The sequence below is a fragment of the Pseudorca crassidens genome, chromosome 21, assembly GCF_039906515.1.
Source record: "Pseudorca crassidens isolate mPseCra1 chromosome 21, mPseCra1.hap1, whole genome shotgun sequence".
Taxonomy (NCBI): domain Eukaryota; kingdom Metazoa; phylum Chordata; class Mammalia; order Artiodactyla; family Delphinidae; genus Pseudorca; species Pseudorca crassidens.
This window is the reverse complement of record NC_090316.1, coordinates 33304996-33324804: the sequence shown is the minus strand read 5'-3', so window position 1 is coordinate 33324804 and position 19809 is coordinate 33304996. Positions and strand designations below refer to the sequence as shown.

Below are 19809 nucleotides of genomic sequence, written 5' to 3'. Positions count from 1 at the left end.
CATCCAGTCGCCAGCCCTGGTTTTATGAAATGTTCTTGTTCACTTCACTGGAAATGCCTTAACTGTGGCACCTGCTGGCTGTGAAAGTGATTAGGATTTCATGGGACCAGAGCGTTTCATTTCTACTAAGCCACACCACGAACCATAAATTAATACAGGATTATGCCTCAGCATCTACTCTGCAGGCTCGTTTCGAACTGAAAAGGAAAGGGAACTGAAAGGATGAAGAAAAAAAGCAAATGATCCGATGAAAAGTGAACAGCTGTATGAGACCTGACCGTGTGTATTAGCATAAGAGCTTCCTTAGGAGGAAACTAAGAAGCCTACGCTGTGTTACTCCGTTTCTACTGATAAGCATCATCCCTCCTCTCAAGGCCTGACTCACTTTACATATGGAAAACGTCTTACCCTCTGCCAGGATGTATATGGGTCATCTTTTTTTTTTTTTTTTGCGGTACGCGGGCCTCTCACTGCCGTGGCCTCTCCCGTTGCCGGAGCACAGACTCCGGATGCGCAGGCTCAGCGGCCATGGCTCACGGGACCAGCTGCTCCGCATCATGTGGGATCTTCCCGGACTGGGGCACGAACCCGTGTCCCCTGCATCGGCAGGCAGACTCTCAACCACTGCGCCACCAGGGAAGCCCTAACTTCTGTTTTAAACCACTAAGTTTTGTGTTGATTTCTTACACGGCAATAGATAAGCAACTGTCATCTAAGTCAAAAGACAAGATCTTGCAAATGGAATACCTAAGAAACACATCTTAATACAAAAGTTGATATCTTCTTTTTAAAACATCTTTATTGGAGTATAATTGCTTTACAATGGTGTGTTAGTTTCTGCTGTATAACAAAGTGAATCAGCTATACGTATACACATATCCCCATATATCCTCTCTCTTGCGTCTCTCTCCCACACTCCCTATCCCACCCCTCTAAGTGGTCACAGAGCACTGAGCTGATCTCCCTGTGCTATGCGGCTGCTTCCCACAAGGTATCTATTTTACATTTGGTAGTGTATATATGTCCATGCCACTCTCCCACTTCATCCCAGCTTACCCTTCACCCTCCTCGTGTCCTCAAGTCCATTCTCTACGTGTCTTTATTCCTGTACTGCCCCTAGGTTCTTCAGAACCATTTTTTTTTGAGTCCATATATATGGGTTAGGATGTAATATTTGTTTTTCTCTTTCTGACTTATTTTACTCTGTATGACAGACTCTAGGTCCATCCACCTCACTACAAATAACTCAATTTAGTTTCTTTTTATGGCTGAGTAATATCCCACTGTATATATGTGCCACATCTTCTTTATCCATTCATCTGTCAATGGACACTTAGGTTGCTTCCATGTCCTGGCTATTGTAAATAGTGCTGCAATGAACATTGTGGTACATGTATCTTTTTGAAGTATGGTTTTCTCAGGGTATATGCTCAGTAGTGGGACTGCTGGGTCACATGGTAATTCTATTTATAGTTTCGTAAGGAACCTCCATACTGTTCTCCATAGTGGCTGTATCAATTTACATTCCCACCAACAGTGCAAGAAGGTTCCCTTTTCTCCACACCCTCTCCAGCATTTATTGTTTCTAGATTTTTTGATGATGGCCATTCTGACTGGTGTGAGGTGATACCTCACTGTAGTTTTGATTTGCATTTCTCTAATGATTAGTGATGTTGAGCATCCTTTCATGTGTTTGTTGGCAGTCTGTGTATCTTCTTTGGAGAAATGTCTATTTAGGTCTTCTGCCCATTTCTGGATTGGGTTGTTTGTCTTTTTGATATGGAGCTGCATGTATTGCTTGTAAATTTTGGAGATTAATTCTTTGTCAGTTGCTTCATTTGCAAATATTTTCTCCCATTCTGAGGGTTGTCTTTTGGTCTTGTTTATGGTTTCCTTTGCTGTGCAAAAGCTTTGAAGTTTCATTAGGTCCCATTTGTTTATTTTTGTTTTTATTTCCATTTCTCTAGGAGGTGAGTCAAAAAGGATCTTGCTGTGATGTATGTCATAGAGTGTCTGCCTATGTTTTCCTCTAAGAGTTTTAAAGTGTCTGGCCTTACATTTAGGTCTTTAATCCATTTTGAGTTTATTTTTGTGTATGGTGTTAGGGAGTGTTCTAATTTCATTCTTTTACATGTAGCTGTCCAGTTTTCCCAGCACCACTTATTGAAAAGGCTTTCTTTTCTCCTTTGTATATTCTTGCCTCCTTTATCAAAAATAAGGTGACCATATGTGCGTGGGTTTATCTCTAGGTTTTCTATCCTGTTCCATTGATCTATATTTCTGTTTTTGTGCCAGTACCATACTGTCTTGATTACTGTAGCTTTGTAGTATAGTCTGAAGTCAGGAAGCCTGATTCCTCCAGCTCCATTTTTCTTTCTCAAGATTGCTTTGGCTATTCAGGGTCTTTTGTGTTTCCATACAAATTGTGAAATTTTTTTGTTCTAGTTATGTGAAAAATGCCATTGGTAGTATGATAGGGATGCATTGAATCTGTAGATTGCTTTGGGTAGTATAGTCATTTTCACAATGTTGATTCCTCCAATCCAAGAACGTGGTATATCTCTCCATCTATTTGTATCATCTTTAATTTTTTTCAACAGTGTCTTATAGTTTTCTGCATACAGGTCTTTTGTCTCCTTGGGTAGGTTTATCCCTAGGTATTTTATTCTTTTTGTTGCAATGGTAAATGGGAGTGTTTCCTTAACATCTCTTTCAGATTTTTCATCATTAGTGTATAGGAATGCAAGAGATTTCTGTGCATTAATTTTGTATCCTGCTATTCTATGAAATTCATTGATTAGCTCTAGTAGTTTTCTGGTAGCATCTTTATGATTCTCTATGTATAGTACCATGTCATCTGCAAACAGTAACAGCTTTACTTCTTCTTTTCCAATTTGGATTCCTTTTATATCTTTTTCTTCTCTCACCGCTGTGGCTAAAACTTCCAAAACTATGTTGAATAATAGTGGTGAGAGTGGACAACCTTGTCTTGTTTCTGATCTTAGAGGAAATGGTTTCAGTTTTTCACCATTGAGAACGATGTTGGCTGTGGGTTTGTCATATATGGCCTTTATTATGTTGAGGTAAGTTCCCTGTATGCCTACTTTCTGGAGGGTTTTATCATAAATGGGTGTACAGCAGTTAATTTCTTAGCCACATACCTTTAAAGTTAAAATTTTAAAGGAAGTTAACTGAAGAAAAATTAACATTGAACTTGCTAAATTTTTTCTCATTTATTGCATACGAATGGCAATATTTTATTCCCACAGAGAACAGGATGAATGTAACCTTTTTGAACTCCTACCTTCCACCAGGCACTGTCCTAGGCCATGGACATGCAATGGTAAGTCAAAACAGATCATGACCCTGCCCTCTTGGAGCTTACTGTCAAATGGAGAAGAAAGACAGCAATCAAATAATTCCACTACACAATCTGGAATAGGTGTATCACAGTAATTACATATAGTGCTCTGATAACTATAGCAGGAAGATCTGACCTAGCATTGACGACAGCTAAGTGTCCCCCCAAAACATGATACTTAAGTTAATATCATAATTGTGAGTCAGAGTTAATTAGGTAACATGGGGTGGGCATGCTGAGCACATAATTTTCCAGCCTTGGTGTGTACGGTACATTTGAGGAGCTGGAGACAAAGACGATGGTGCAAGATGCAGCCTGAGATCACAGGGCTTGGTAAACTGTCTTACTGCTTATAAATTTTTATCTGAAGAGTCACTGAAGTATTATAAGCAAGTGGCATTGGAACAGAGAAGGGTCTTGGCTTTAATGTTATCTGATTCACATTTTGAAAAATCATTTTGCAGCATGGAACAAATGATTGCTGGAAAGCAGGATGGCGTTATACAGAATGAAAAAGGAAAAGGGCTGGTGATAACAAACATTGGGGAAATAAAAACAAAATCTTCTTGCATCCCAGAAATCACCTTCACAAAGGTGGCAGAGAAATAAAATCCTTTTCTTGTTGAATAAGCATTAAACCAGAACATGATTCGCATCTCAGGCAACCCGCTAAGAGGTTGCAAAGACGGAAAGAGATCTCCCCCTGTGCACAGCTGTGGAGCAGTTCTGTGCACCAGCCAACAATCCTGGGAGAACAGGAAGCCCTGCACAGCTAACCAATCCCAGGGGGAGATTCCCACTACATGGAAGATGGCAAAGATAGTCACAATGCTGGTCACCAGGAACAGAAGAGCAAACGCTCTGCCTGCTGCCTCTTGGTGGTGCCGAAGCAGGGCAATTCGCCTACATGCACCCCGTCCTGATGCAGTGGAGGACGCCGTCCCCTCCCCGTGGAGGACAGACATAACAGCAGAGTTGGCCAGGTGCCACATGGCACACTCGCTTCAGGTGAAGACCATAGAGCACTTACTGAACCTGAAGCAAAGAAAGATATTCCCACACAAGATGACAAGCCCAGTACGATTTGTGTGGGCTCCTTATCTCTTGGTAAGAAAGTGTTCCAAGCCCAAGGCCACTCCTATGCTGCTGAGGGAAGCTTGTTAAGACTGTGCATGAGACCAACTTTCCCAACAGTAGCCAGGCAGATACAACACATCACATACATGCTCTTGAGATAAACAACTAGTCCTCAAGTAAGAGGACTTGACAGCACCGTTGGTCACACATGTTCACCCCAACTTTACCTGGTAACTGGGGTGGGGTGACCATTTACGCTAGCAAATTGGCTTTATCCAGAGGAAAACAAACTTCTTATATCTTTTTTGACTGGAGGTGGTTTTGCAACTTGAAGCAAGATGCCCATAAACTTAGGCTCCTACCCTCCCACACAGACTGGGGGTCACAGGTGCTATCTCTCTAGATGTTACGTTTCAAAGAGACAGTTGCCAGGTCCTTGGGAAAAACATTTCTGGGTCATTAAGCTGACAAAAGTTCTACCAAGTCTTCAAGAAAATGTATATACATTTCAAAGAGAGGAGAAAGTACTTAGAATTTTTCTAAAGTAAATGCTCTGAGAAAAAGGAGGAGAAAAATATCTCTTATTTTCAACAGGGAGAATTAAGCCTCTTAATTTGTTTTTCCCCTTACGCCTGTCCAAGGGAAGATAGAATGTATTTCAGAAAGAATGGAGTGTTGAGAAATGAATACCTTCCATTAAATTTAGGGTCACAGAAGTCATTGGTGACTTTCACGAAGACGGTTACTAGGAGGTCCTTAGAGCAGAAGCCAGATGGAGCGAGTTAAAGATGACTGTCGGTGAGGGGAGAGAAAGAGTAAGAATAATAGGCTTCAATTTAATGAAGCTGCCTGTGAGGAGAGGGAGGGAAGCCATACCTGGAGGGGAGTCAGGCAAGTCAGAGGTTGCTGCTTTTCCTTCAGATGGAAGGTGGCTGAGCAGGTTGAAAGCCAACGAGGAGGCTCTAGTAGAAAGGGAAAAGGGGAAATTCAGGGTAGAGAAGCAATAATTCACGGCGTGAGATTCCTGGGGAAGTAAGGAGGATAGGATTCAAATCTAGGGTAGAAGGATTGAAGCTTGGCAAATGAGGAGAGTTTGGGGACACGGAGACAGCTCTAAATTCTAGAAAGCAGTTAGAATTTTGACGAACAACTTTTTAAAGAGATACAGATTTTGTTATATTTTTGTTTGAAGGCTAGATTAGTTCTGGAGAAAACAGCGTTTAGTCCCATATGAGTGCAAGGGAGAGACGGTCCCAGTGGAACAACTGTACTTACAGAAGTGTGAGGCCAGGGACAGAGGCAGCAAGCTGGTATCCTAGGGGAAGGAGGAGCTTTCCAGAGCCCAAGGACACCAGGCTCAGATCCGACAGTGGAGGAGGGCCCTGCTGGGAGCTTTAAACCTGCCCAGGCAGCCACAGCAGGACACACGGGCAGGCACCGAGGCGGGGAGGGAAGCTGAGGAACACCTGAGTCTCTCCTGCTGCCTTCCCAGGTCCCGCCGCGGCTTCCTGTGGGCAGGACACAGCCGAGATCAAGGGAGGGGTCAGCCTCCCAGGCCTCAGAGCTGAGTAGAGAACAGGAAGCGGAGGTGGAAAGTTGAATATCTGAATTCTCATTCCATCTTTAACCTTGAATTGTCTTGAATTATGTATCTGTCTCCTCTTGACACACCCGCATATGAGGCACCGTTCAAACGCAGGAGAGAGAAGGTGCCGAGCCCAGAATGCTCCACGGGTGACACTCGCCTGGGTTTGCTGTTGCTCCACTTCTCAGCTTTCTCTTCTTGTTTCTCCACCTTGAATGTCTGCCTTTCTCCGAGCTCGGTTCTGGGTCCTGTCACCCTCTTCCACGCTCCTCCTAGGCTGCTGTCCTGCTGTCTCATCCACTCCCATGGCTCCAAGTCTTGGCTACAATGTGATCACTCCCAAATCTGTTTCTCCCGGCATCTCACCTCCCCCCGACCCTCTCCCTCTCCCTCTCTCTCCCCTCGTCCAACGCCCCCCCCCCCAACAACTTGGACTCATGGCTTGACGCGCCTCCTGGAAAGCTCTACTGGGACGCCCTACAATCATCTCAAACTCATCAGGTACAAATGGAACTCCTTTTTCTCACCAAACATGTTCCTCCTACCACGTTTCCCATCTCAGGGGTTGACAACACCATCCATCCAATCCTTCAAGACCTCGACACTCTTGTCTGTCACCACACAATGAGTCAATCACATTTACCTCCTGAATGTTTCAAATCCATATATTTCTCGCCATCCTCACCAGCGGCTCCTCAGCTTGGCCACCACTTTCTCTCATGGCGACTATTCCAACCAGGCACCTAACTGATCTTCTAGCCTCAGTTCATGGCTCTTCTCTGATCCATTCTCTAAACTCCCCAGCAATCTTCTGATAACTCAAATGTGATGACACATGTAATTCTCAGGTAATTACACTGGTGCTAGCATAGAGGGCTAATCTTTAACATGGTTTAAAAACATGTTATAAGGGGCTTCCCTGGTGGCTCAGTGATTAAGAATCCGCCTGCCAATGCAGGGGACATGGGTTCGAGCCCTGGTCCGGGAATATCCCACATGCCACGGAGCAACTAAGCCCGTGCGCCACAACTACTGAGCCTGTGCTCTAGAGCCTGCGAGCCACAACTACTGAGCCTGCGTGCCGCAACTACTGAAGCCCATGCGCCTAGAGGCCGTGCTCTGCAACAACAGAAGCCACCACAATGAGAAGCCTGTGCGCCGCAACGAAGAGAAGCCCCCGCTCGCCGCAACTAGAGAAAAGCCTGCACACAGCAACAAAGACCCAACGTGGCCATAAATAAATAAATTCATTAAAAAAACAAACAAACAAATGTGTTATGATATGGTCACTTCTGACATCACCAAGCCTATTTTTCACAAGTCCCCACTCCTCACACGCTGTCTCCAACCAGACCCCCTTCTTCACCAGGATAACTCCTCTGCCTCTCCTCCTTCTACTGTAAAGTCATCACTTCTTACAGGGTGCTTTCCCTCACTATTTTAGTGTCCCTCTTAAGGGCTCACCACCCCCATCATAACATTTATCACATGAAATTGTTATTGCCTGTAACTGTCCTTCCTTAATGATAAGGCAGAACTATTTCTGCGTTAAGTATTCTCTCCCCAGTTTCACGCGTAATGCTTTAACCTGAGTAGGAAATCAATAGATATTTTCATATAAAAGAAAGAAGGAAGGAAGTAATAAAACTCTTCCATGGAACAATGTTGGAATTGGTCATAAGGGAATTTTGTAAAAGTATAGGATGCTACAGTAGCTAAGGTGGCCGATGAGGGTGGTTTAAAGTTTGAAGGGTAGGGAAGGCAGGCTTCTTAGCTACTCGTGGTGGTACCTGTAGGCACACAGATCTTGTTCTCTTAAGCTTGAAGTTAGAGGTAGAATTAATTACATGAAAACTTCCACAATAACAACATTTATTAGTGACAAAAAATGGTCTCTGTTGATATTGGTACGTGACAATTAAGTAGTAAGACGCGGCAGGCTGTGACTGAGTCTGCAATAAGCCATGTTTGGGTGTTTTGCACAAGTGTGATAACAGGGTGTCATCTTGACAGTAGGTAGGATCCTGAACCCAGTCTACAAAATATTAAATTGCAAATTTTCCTGTGAAAATCTTTTTCCTAGATTCTTTCCCTTTAAATGCTTTAGTATCAAAGTAGAAAACAAAATAAGGGAATTTTGAACATTAAAAAAAATTTAACTTCTGGACTTTGATGAACCAATTTTAGGATCTAACTACATCCCTCCTTACTCGGCCAGGTCAGAAGCAGCAAAGGTGGGATGGAGCGAAAGTGCCCACTGCTGCTTTCTGCCACCTTTCAAGAAGGGCATTTCTTTCTTTTTTTAAAGATTTATTTTTATTATTTATTTTATTTTTGGCTGCATCGGGTCTTGGTTGAGGCATGCGGGATCTTCAGTTGCAGCACGCAGGCTTCTCTAGTTGTGGCATGCGGGTTTTCTCTCTAGTTGTGGCACATGGGCTCCAGAGCGCGTGGGCTCTGTAGTTTGCAGCATGCGGGCTCTCTCGTTGAGGCACGCGAGCTCAGTAGTGATGGCGCACGAGCTTAGTTGCCCGGCAGCACGTGGCATCTTAGTTCCCTGACCAGGGATAGAACTCGCGTCCCCTGCATTGTAAGGCGGATTCTTTACCACTGGACCACCAGGGAAGTCCCAAGAAGGGCATTTCTTCATACGATGGCTGCTAGCCCCGTGGATATTTAGAAATTTTCTCTCCCATGAGAGAACACCCTTCAGCTTTTGGAACCGCATATCCAGCATATTGGTAAGGTGGGTAGATGTTCTTAAGTCAGGGACTTACTGTCCAGAGACAGACAGACAAACAGAGGAAGTCAAAATATCTTGTGGGGCTTGTCCTTGGAAAAATAATTATACCTTCAAAGATTCACTTTTTTGATATGACATAAATAGGAACAATATATTCATCAAGTCAGATGTTTTTCTGTCTTCCCTGCAGGGAAATTTCTGTAATCAGCATGCTTGTTTTGTTCTAATATGTAGGAATCTTTGCTTCACGGCATAAGGAAGATGGGGGTGTGTGAATATCACGGTGTTAAGATTTTGCCTGGGTCCATTTTGCTCCCTGATTAACTTTGTGGCCAAGTGACATTGCTTTCTACTAGATTAATTTGGAAATCACTGTCCCTTCTTACAGTTGAAATCACTTTCCTGCAACTTTTGCTCTTTTAGACCAAAGTACTAGATTTATGCCTTAACTCAGCTGAATTTATTGGACAGTAGGCGAGCATGCAGTGTCTTACTTGCAGATTGGGGCAAGGGGTCTGTCACATCTTTCTTTCCTACGAGTTCCATTCAAGTTAGCTATGAAAGCACATTATGCCACTGAACACCAGATGTGGCAGGTTCTTACGGCTTTGTGAACAGGTTTGCCATTTTTGTTTGGGCTGCTGAGTCAGGAAATTGACATTCCACTGTTGTGGTTTTAAAAGTATTTGCTGTGACTTCATTTTTTTCTCCCCTCTGACAGCTGAAGCAGAAAGGTGGATCAGCTTCCTTGATTCCCATGATCTTCCCTGTAGTATACTGCTGATACGCTACTGTGTCAGATGAGTTATGTGAAGTAGAAGAAAATGTCACCTGGTAAATGTGACAGTGTTTGAGGGAGGCCTTGAAAGATATTTCTTGTCATTGATGGGTCTCCAAGAAATGTTTTTTTTAAGGACAGGTAGAATTCTTTTGAAATATTTGAATTGGATTTTTTTTTTCTGCCGAATTGGCTGAAAGATTACCATGCAAATGCCAACTTTTGTTTTTAAAAGAGACATAAATTGAGAAAGTCAGTGTAATATTCTACTTGCTTTCATTCCACACTGAGAGTTATTGGAAGGTGTTCTTCAGGGCACTTGAATCCTTCTCTGTTTTTTCTTATTGTCATACAGTAGATCACATCTCAGAAAGACCAGGTTCTCACTGCCACATGGAGAGAGATTTGAGACAATGACGCGATAATATCTTGTGACAATGTACGTCTTCATGTTTACAGGTTTTGTGTTGTGAATTGGTGAATGAAGGCTTAAGTACCTGTGACACTTTCAAAGCCTTTTGATTACAGAGAACTGCCTGCAGTTTCTGGCCATCTGGTGAAGTTGAGTTTAGTTTTCTTTTAATTCAGTATTTGTTTCATAATAGCTTATTATTATTTTTTAAGTGTACAAGGTTTCCTGATAAATCACCTTTATCTTTTTACCACATTGAGAGAATTTGAATCACAGTTAAAACATAAAATGCTTGGGCTTCCCTGGTGGTGCAGTAGTTGAGAGTCCGCCCGCTGATGCAGGAGACACAGGTTCATGGCCTGGTCCGGGAAGATCCCACATGCCGCGGAGCGGCTGGGCCCGTGAGCCATGGCCGCTGAGCCTGCGCGTCCAGAGCTTGTGCTCCGCAACGGGAGAGGCCACAACAGTGAGAGGCCCGCGTACCGCAAAAAAAAATACAAAAAAAAAAAAAAAAAAAATATATATATATATATATATAAAATGCTCAACTATACTTCAATAAAAAAATAAAAATTTTTAAAAATGTAAAATGCTATCCATATTTTTTTCATGGTCAAACATTATTACTTTTTAAAATCAACATTCAGTTTCTTCCTTATGCTATCCATATTTTTGAGGCAAGGATACATCCCTCAAAACTTTGTAAGGATGAAGGAACTGCTTACAGAGGTAAGATTAAAAAGGAAACTCGGTGATTATGTCTAAGGGTTAGGCAGAAAATGATGGCCGGGTGTTAAATTTGAGTTCTTTGCCTTATGGATTATATCACTGTGTCTTGGTATGATATCAGGAAATCAGTATGATATAAAACCCTGAAACAAGGTGTTGTGGTTTAAGCTGGACTCTTTTAACTCTTCACAGAACAGACACTAAAGACAATAAATATTTCTGAACTGCTACACTGGCTCATGACTTTTACTAGTTAGGACTGCTGATTGCTAGATTTGTTCAACTTTATTCCATCAAAAATTAAAACTTCTGGGCTTCCCTGGTGGCGCAGTGGTTGAGAGTCCGCCTGCCGATGCAGGGGACACGGGTTTGTGCCCCGGTCCGGGAAGATCCCACATGCCGCGGAGAGGCTGGGCCCGTGAGCCATGGCCGCTGAGCCTGCGCGTCCAGAGCCTGTGCTCCGCAACGGGAGAGGCCACGGCAGTGAGAGGCCCGCGTACCGCAAAAAAAAAAAAAAAAATTAAAACTTCTGAATCATTTTCAGCACCGTATTGAATATATTTTTCCCTTTATTGACAGAAGAATCCCTGCAAAGATAAATAGACTTAGGTCCTAACTCTCGTTTAGTCAATTACTGGCATTTCAGTACAAATGCAACCTTCTCAGTTGAGAGTTCGTGTCTTGCCTTCCTCTTGGTATTTACGTGATCTGTAACAATTACCTCCGGACCTCAACTTCCTTCAACTCAGCACTTAAGCATTGCCAGGTAAAGAAAAGTCCCCTAATCATTCTCAAGAAGTCTCCCTATTTGCAGACCAGTCTCTGCAAACTAATGAGCAACCAGCAGGGCCTTTACCAGAGCCAAGAAGAGACCGGATGTAAGTTTATTGCCTTAGATTTAACGAACAGAAACTGGGATATGAAACTGGATGAGAAGGAAACCAATGGTATTTCTGTTAGCATTAGAAACATACCTGAAAGAAAAATAACACAGATAAATAGGGAGAAGAAGGAAAGCTTGCCCAGCAATGAAGAAAGACTTGCCAATGCTAAGTAACTTTTTCTGTATGTGGTAGCTGACATCTCCCCTTAAATACACCCTTTTCTGTCCTTCACAGCACACCTCAGGCTCTGAGTAACCAGGTTTGATATGCAAGATGAATTAGGAAAACCCTAGGGACACAGAGGGAAACAGACGGTAATCTACAGGGAGATGAATCACCCGTCCAACTTGAAAATGCCTGGCTCCATCCTAGGTCAACTCCTGTGCTAATAGCATTTGCTTGCTACCTGATTTATCCTCCGGGAAATCTACTTCTGCAGAATATGTGAAAAGAGCAAGAATTTAGGAAGGGTGGAGGCAAGTGGATGAATGGGAATATGATTTGTATTAGAAATAATACCAGAAACAAAAAGATACATGTATTCTTTTGGAGTTGATGAGTTGATATATTTCCTGGGAACATTTACTAGAATCCTGCCCTGGTTCAGAAAGATTGACTAATCCAAAACTTGATGTGGCTCAAATAATCTGAAATTTGATACAACTCACGTTTTACAGGACCCAACCCAAACATGAAATAGAAAAATTTGATTTATTTTCTGAAATTGCCCTTATAAAATTAATATTTGCTTTGAAAAAGTGAGACTCCATATTCCTGCATTCACTCTATGCCCTTATCATTCTTTCTGTGGATTTATCAGACCAAAATACACACAACATATGTGTGTACATTTGTGGTACATGGCTGCATGCAAACATCACACAGAGATTGCTGGAAGCTGAGCAATTAGCAGGAGAGGAGGCTGAAAGGAAGATGGTTTATGAACTGGGTGAACTGCTAAGATATCCAAGAGTGGCCAGGAATGACGCTATACTCAGGAAAAAAATGAAAACCAAGGAACAAATAAAGAGAAGCAATATAATGAGAAAGAGGAAACCAGAGTAACTTTGAGTAGAAGGATGAGAGGGCCTTCTTCCTCTTTAGCCAAGCCATAATTTTACCTGTGATCTACGAGTTTCGAGAAAACGAACTTTGCCAGCACACTGCTGAGAACAGTTGACAACTACCAAGAAACCTATGGATGGAGAGAGATATGAACAGCACAGCACCCAGTTGGAGCCCTCAGAGAGTAAAACAATGGATCCACTCATCCTTTGGTTATTTCTTGATTTTTCTATCTCAGACACTATTCTATGTCCAGGAGATAGAGCTATGAAGAAACAGACAAGGATCCTCCCCAGTGAATCTCATGTAGGCAAGGGTGTAGGGGAGGATTGGGGAGGGAGGAGTTACCAATAAACAAACCCAACAATGAGATCCTCTCAGACTGACTGGTAGGGTCTGAGTGCAGATCTAGGTTGGCTGATCACAGGTCTTCCCTGAGGTGGTAACTTTGAAGCAAGGTCTGAATGTTGGGTGGAGCCAGGCATGGAAGATATGGGGTTGGATATTTTGCAGTGAATATTAGTTACCAAAATTGGCCCATAATTATCCTGGTCATCTCTAATACATACAGAGTTGCAAAATGACATCCTACTAAAAGCATTTCTGACAGTTCTGGCAACTTCCATGTAAATGTTGCATTAAATATAATGCAGTATATGCCCTACTCATTCTTTGACTTTTTAAAAATAAAATCCATCCAGTTCCCTCTCATACTCAGGCATATGTCTCCTGTTAAGATAATCATCTTCCCTTCTGATCTTCCAGTATTAATTACGGCTCCTTTCAATGTTGGCATTCTCAAGGTTAATTTGAAAAAAAAAAACATGTTTGGGCTATGTAGAAAGTTTTCTTTAGAAAAATATTATACTAAACGTTTGTCTTGGCAGGAACAAGTATTTTTTTTGCCTGTGATTCAAAACTATCTGTGTTATTTTGTACCTGCTTTCAAGTAGCCGAGCTACATCTTACGTGATAACCAAAATGCTCTATTTCTGCTCGTGACTATTTACATATTGGCAATTTTCCCTGTAATGACATCTCTTTATGTCTTAAGAGCAGGGGTGCTGCCTGGCTTGGCTTCGGGCTGTCTTTTCAAGGATGTGCGCGCAGTGAACAGACTTGGAAGACGGCAGACAGCTCTCTCTGCAGCAAAGGCAGGTCTGAGTACTGTCCAGCGTCATAAAGGTAACGTCTTCCTCTGGGCAAAGGTCAGGCAGGCTTACTGCTCATTATAAAGGATTTGGGTTCCTTTCCATTATGCAATTTACTACCTATGCAGGCAATACCTGCCTTCTTCATGGCACCTGGCGGGATTGAGGATTCAGAGAAATGGTGCAAATACAGATACTCTGGCCACTGCTGTATCTGTGGGTAGTGAAGTCCTTTGTTTCTGACCTGGGAGTTTCATGTCTCCTTCCAGCATTCATAAATCTGTTAGGCACACTCGTTGACTTGTATTCAGATAAAGTCTTAGACCCTTCACAATTCTTGACAACCAACGTGTTAAGCATCTTTAATTTCAAACATGGTATATAATGAATGATAAAATACAGTTCACAATAGACCACTGATAGAAGTATAAACAGATTCCCCTGAAGGTATGTCTGAGGGGCAGATGATTCTGGCTGGAGAACATATGGGAAGTTTTAGAAATTAGAATTCAGTGGAGCGCTTGGGGAAGGGCAGGGCTTTTTCAACCGTTGGAATAACAGGGAAGTGCATTCCTAGCAGTGGGAATAGTTTGTGTAAAGTCTAAGAGCATGTTTGCCAATGAGAGACTGGTTACAGTGGGAGTAGGGCCATCGGGAGAGAATAAGGAGAAATAAGCCTGGAAAAAAAATAAGCATCCAAATTTGGGGGGACTCTGAATTTTGTGTAATTTTTGCTTTTCTTCTTCATTAGAATCATGGAGGATTTTTTTTTTTTTTTACAAGAAAGTTTCACACTTTGTACTTTGCATTGAAGAACTGGCTTTGGTACTGGAAAACAATAACACTTAATAAGATAATTTCTAGTCTTCCAGAACGAGGGTTGGCATTGTCTTAAATATTCTACACAAAGGGTGATTTTTTTTTCTTTACTGCTTTCAGAAAGAGAAGGCATGCACACGAGCACTGTAGATAAACTGCACAGTTCACCACCCTCGCATAGGTAAGAGAGGTAGTATCACTGGGATGATGAGAAATCAGGGCGTCTCCTCTACTTCCTGTGTAATCTATGACTCCAGGAAATGGTAGATACCTATCGAGACAGAGAAGCACAACTTCCCTTGTAACCAGCAGGACTCTGTGGCCCTACAGGGCCTTTCTGGGACAGAACCCTCCCCCATATCTGCTGTCACTCCTCTCTGAAGTACCCAGAAGTACCCAGATAATAGTATCTCATGCATACTTCTTGAGTTTTTCAGATGCTAGAAACCACAACCAAATGGAAGAAATTAACTACCTGATGGTCATGAGTGCATAGCCCCTAGACCTTCTGGCGCCTTAGGATTGATAATGTTAACCACCTTATGACCTCAACATCAACCAATCAGAGAATTGCACACGAGGTGACCACACACCCTGGGATGCCCTTCCTTCACCTGGCCTTTAAAAATGCTTTGCTGAAACACTTCGGGGAGTTTGAGCTTTTCTGGGGGTCCACGAGCCACCCATTCTCTTTGCTTGGCCCTGCTATAAACTTTTCTTTGCTCCAAACTCCGATATTCAGGGTTTTTGGGCCTCACCGTGAGTTGGGCACCCTTTCGAAGCAGATTTTCAGACCCGTGAGGCTTATTCAAGGGGACAGCTCAGTTTCTTTGCACAGCAACTTTCCTCCTTCTACAGAAAAGGTAGTCTGGCTAAATAGATATATATATATATAATTCCCAGAAATACAGTCTGAAGATTGCAGCCTTCATCTCTTGAAAGGCCTTAGTAATTGTCAATGATTTGAAGGTACACTCCAATGTCACATCAAGGACCATGCTTGCTAGAAACAGCTCATTTACACTCAGAGGGAAATAGTCAGAAATAAAATGTGGGAATGTAGCTTTTCAGATATCTTAGCAGTTGATTCTTGATAGAATTGATGTTAAAAAGTTCTAGCATTGATGATATTTATCCCAATAGCACAATATGAAAGCACCAAGGTCACTTCCTAAATGTTCTTTCACTATGTTGTTTTCCAGAAGTGTAAATATGACAGAGTGTCTAGGAGCTGCCTAACAGTGGTTTTATCATAAATTCTGAATGATGAATGACTTTCAGACAGTCCTAAGCATCCCACAGTGAGCTCTAATAATACCAAAGGAGATTTTTATGATGAATACAAATGACCCCTAAAACCCATAATACATCATGGAGAGTAATATCACAACAAGAAGGGAGAAGAAAATGAACCTCTAAATAAGCATATGCTTTTATGTACTTTGATTTAATTTTTATTCTTTCACTCCCTCAATCCAACAATAAACATTATTATGGAAAATAAGAAAAATATCTTAAATATCTCTGAAAATTTGATCTGTAAGAAAAACTAATATCGCATTTCTATTATAAGACATTTGCATTATAATTTTTACCTATTAGCTAAGTTTAGTATGAAGATCATGCTTTACACATGCTCCCTTCTGAAAAGATTTTTACATGTATTCTCACTTAAACTTTAAAATAACTCTAAGGAAATATTCCCATTTTATAGACAAAGGGACCGAGGCATTAAAATGACACTTTGGCTAGCTCACAGGGTTAGTGAATGATAAAACCAGGAGTAGGAACTTTGGTTGTTTGAAAATTGTACATTAGCCTTACCAACTACCTAAGAGTCACATAAATTAGTTTTAAGGCTACCATTCTAGTAAATCTTATTGTGTAAAAAATGATCCCCGAACTTAGAGGCGTTTCATTTTATTTTGTCATGACTTTGTGTGTCAGGGGTCTGGGCAGGGCTGGGCTAGGCTTATCTCACCTGGGACTCTGATGCAGTCATGGTCTGGAGGTCAGCCAGGGCGGCAGTCCTCTGGGGGCTCAGCTGGCCGAGATGTCCCAGAGGGTAACTCACGTAGCTGCGCTGGAGACTGGCTGTTGGCTGGGAATGGAGCTGGGGCTCTCTCTCTGGATGCTCCCAAAGATGCCCCTCCAATGTGTGTTGTCTCAGTGTAGCAGGACCTCTTCCATGATCTGACTTCCCTCAAAAAGAGCACCTGGAAAAAGAATGAGGCAGAAGGCGCAACCTTTCATGATGTGGCTCAGGAAATCATGGCGCCTCCTCTACTGTACTCTATTCGTTAAAGCAGTCGCAAGCTCTTTCCAATGTCAGGAGTGTTAAATAATTTGTGGCCTTTTATTTTTAACCACTACGGTCTCTAAGGTCACTTTTCCCCTCTGATTTCATTAAAGAGAAATTTTTAAAAAATTTTTATTGAAATATAGTTGACGTACAACACTTTGATTTAATTTGAGCTAAATCTCTCTCACATAAGTTTATGATAAATTTTCTAATAAAAACAAAAAAACCCACTAACCCAATTCATTCCTTTAGAGGTAAGATAAATTCTAGGTGATTTTTATCAACTAATTTTAAGGTAAGAGACCTGCTTAATTTGCTTTTACGTTCAATGTTTTATGTTCTTAATTTTCATTAAGAGGAGGACATTCTAAAATCAGTCAGGTCTACAAAGACTAACTACAGAAGAAAGTGATAATTTCAAAAAGAAGAAGAAAACAGATCACAAAGCTTTTGCTCTTAGTAACTCCTATTGCTCCGTGGTCAGCTCAGGGCTTTTTTGTGAGGGAAACATGACCTCTGCATAAATGACAAAAAGGATAATGGAGTAAACATCTGTGAAGTTTATATAATCGTTATCAGTTTTTTCTTGATGACAGTTCAGTACCTTTTTCTAAAACCGAGTAGAAAGAAAGTAGTTCACCTAGTTGGATTTAAAGCATTCCCTCTAACTAATGGTGCTATGCAGTGAATGATAATATTGCCTATCTCAGGATGCTCTGTAGCTGGTTCAACATCTTTCAGACAATGGTACCCACACAAGACAGGCCACTCCATGTATCAATTATTTCTTCAACTCAGTTGAATGCTTAGAAATGATAGGTGGGAAAAGCCATTGCAATTACATTTAAGATAATAATTTTATCCTATGCAACAGTTTACATCTATGTTCTGTGTCAAAGTTTTGAAACTTTGATCAGATTTTGGTAATATGATCCTCACAACAACCTTGGAAGGTAGACAGAATCACCATTTGCAGTCACATTTTAATGCTAACTACATAAGGTTGGTTAATTTGCACACAAACTCCTAAAGGTAGATGGAGAGAGGACTAGAACTGGGGCCTGATTCCCCCAGTACTCTTTCCATCAAATTACTAACAGAGGAGGAGCCACGATGACAATGGGGAAGGGGAGTCTGCTGGGTTTGTTATTTGGCCAGAATAGGTCTGAGCTATTTCAAAAGCCCAGGTTATTTGGAAAACCCAAGGTATTTCAGGAGAGAAAACATGTAGTGGTTTAAAAAAAAGGGGGGGAGGGGAGCATCAGTCTAAGAATTGAAGAACATGCAAATCATATCTTTTCTGTTATTCTCAAGTTTAGAAGATAATTTGCTGCATTAACATTCATGGGCTTTGAGAAAGAAATGGAACCGTCAACAAGATGTGACTGCAAATATGTGAAATCATGCAAGTGAAAGATAATATGAAAATATAGTTATCGTTGTGGTAGTTAGTACCCTTGGGAGATATTCTGTTGCTTTTTAATGTTGTTAATATATGGTATTTTCAACTTAAAAATAAATCTGATTGATTCCTCAAAGTCTAGCTTTTGAGGAAAATGATGATGTGGAAAAGCTGGGAAGGTATAAGACATGCACTGCTTCCTAAATAACTATGTGATTTTTGCTCTACTTGATAATTTTGGTGATCTTTTACAAGCAGGTGGTGGAAAAGCGGATTGTATGTGGCTCTAAAGTTGTTTCTACTCAAATGAGGATATGTCTGAATCCACAAACCCCTGTGTGCTAAGTAGTGTTGTTTACTTGAAGACAAAATTAGTCTCTGAGCCCCACTCTGACAGTCTGGTGGCGAATTCCATTTCAATAACTATGGGTGTCCTTCTGTTCCAAGGTCCTCAAAGTTCCTTGGGTGTGTGGAGACTCACCCAGAACTGACCACACGGGGATGCTCCACCGATTCTGGATGCCTCAAACACGTTCATGTTCCAGCCCCATGTGGTCCCCAAGGGTCAGCTTCCATGTTTCGGAGCCACTCAGCGCCTTTGACAAGGTTGCGGACTCTGCGATTAGAGTCGGGTATCTCTGCAGCTCTTTCCTTCGTGCTCAGAGTCGCTGGTCTCCTGCCCTGGTATAAATTTCTCCAGGGGCTCAGGATTCTTGAAAACAAAGGCCAGGCTTTAAAATCTTGCTTCTGCCACTTTGTTTGGGAAAGTTATTTAACTTCTACAAGCTTCAGTTTCCTCATCTGGAAAATGGGGATAATAAAATTGGGTTACTGTGAGGATTAAAGGAGTTAACATGTTAAAAATATTTAGAATGGTCCCTGGTACATGGTAAGTGCTAACTATTGATATTATCATCATCCAAATAAGATAGTTCCTGGAGTTCGAAGGTCGTGAAGCAGATCCGTAAGTTTTGAAATCTCTCTATGTAGAATGTGTTTATACATAATATTTTCAATACCTAAATGTACACTTTGTTCAATTAAGCTTAGAAGAATAAATAGAAAGAAACAGCAGTTTCTAAAGCAACTCTGCACTCATGCATGATTTGGGGAGAATCAGAATAGAAGTAACATTTGTAATGTCCTCCTTACTGCTGGTTAAGATGGTAGCAATGGATCTAGGGATATGTTTCCAGCCTATATTTAAATGGAAAGGAAATAATAAGACAGCAAGCAGGTGGCTATTAACCCCTCTTGCCCAGTGAGGTAAGTATCTGATACTGAGTAACAGGAAAGTATTTTAGAGAAAAAAAAATTTTTTTTCTGAGGAAATCCAATCTTTTGTGCAACAAGATAATTCCTCCTCAAGCCAAGGCTCTATCTAAAACAACACCTCATCCCAGGAGCAGTAGTCACAGAGGTCCTTGTTAGAAAGTCAATCACAGCAAATGTTGTGCAAAAAGGAATCAGATCCTGTGTTTTAACATTAGAGGAAAAAAAT

General features: G+C 41.5%; 1 long non-coding RNA gene across 1 annotated transcript in view; it reads right to left on the bottom strand.

The window, feature by feature from the left end:
- The window catches only part of LOC137216090 (uncharacterized), a 244711-nt gene extending 225610 nt beyond the window's left edge, over positions 1-19101 (bottom strand). The window contains exons 1-2 of the long non-coding RNA XR_010939588.1: positions 18790-19101; positions 16586-16820 (exon numbers count right to left, since the gene is read on the bottom strand). This is a non-coding gene — a long non-coding RNA (uncharacterized lncRNA). The remainder of the gene's footprint in view (positions 1-16585; positions 16821-18789) is intronic.
- Positions 19102-19809: the final 708 nt, after the last annotated feature.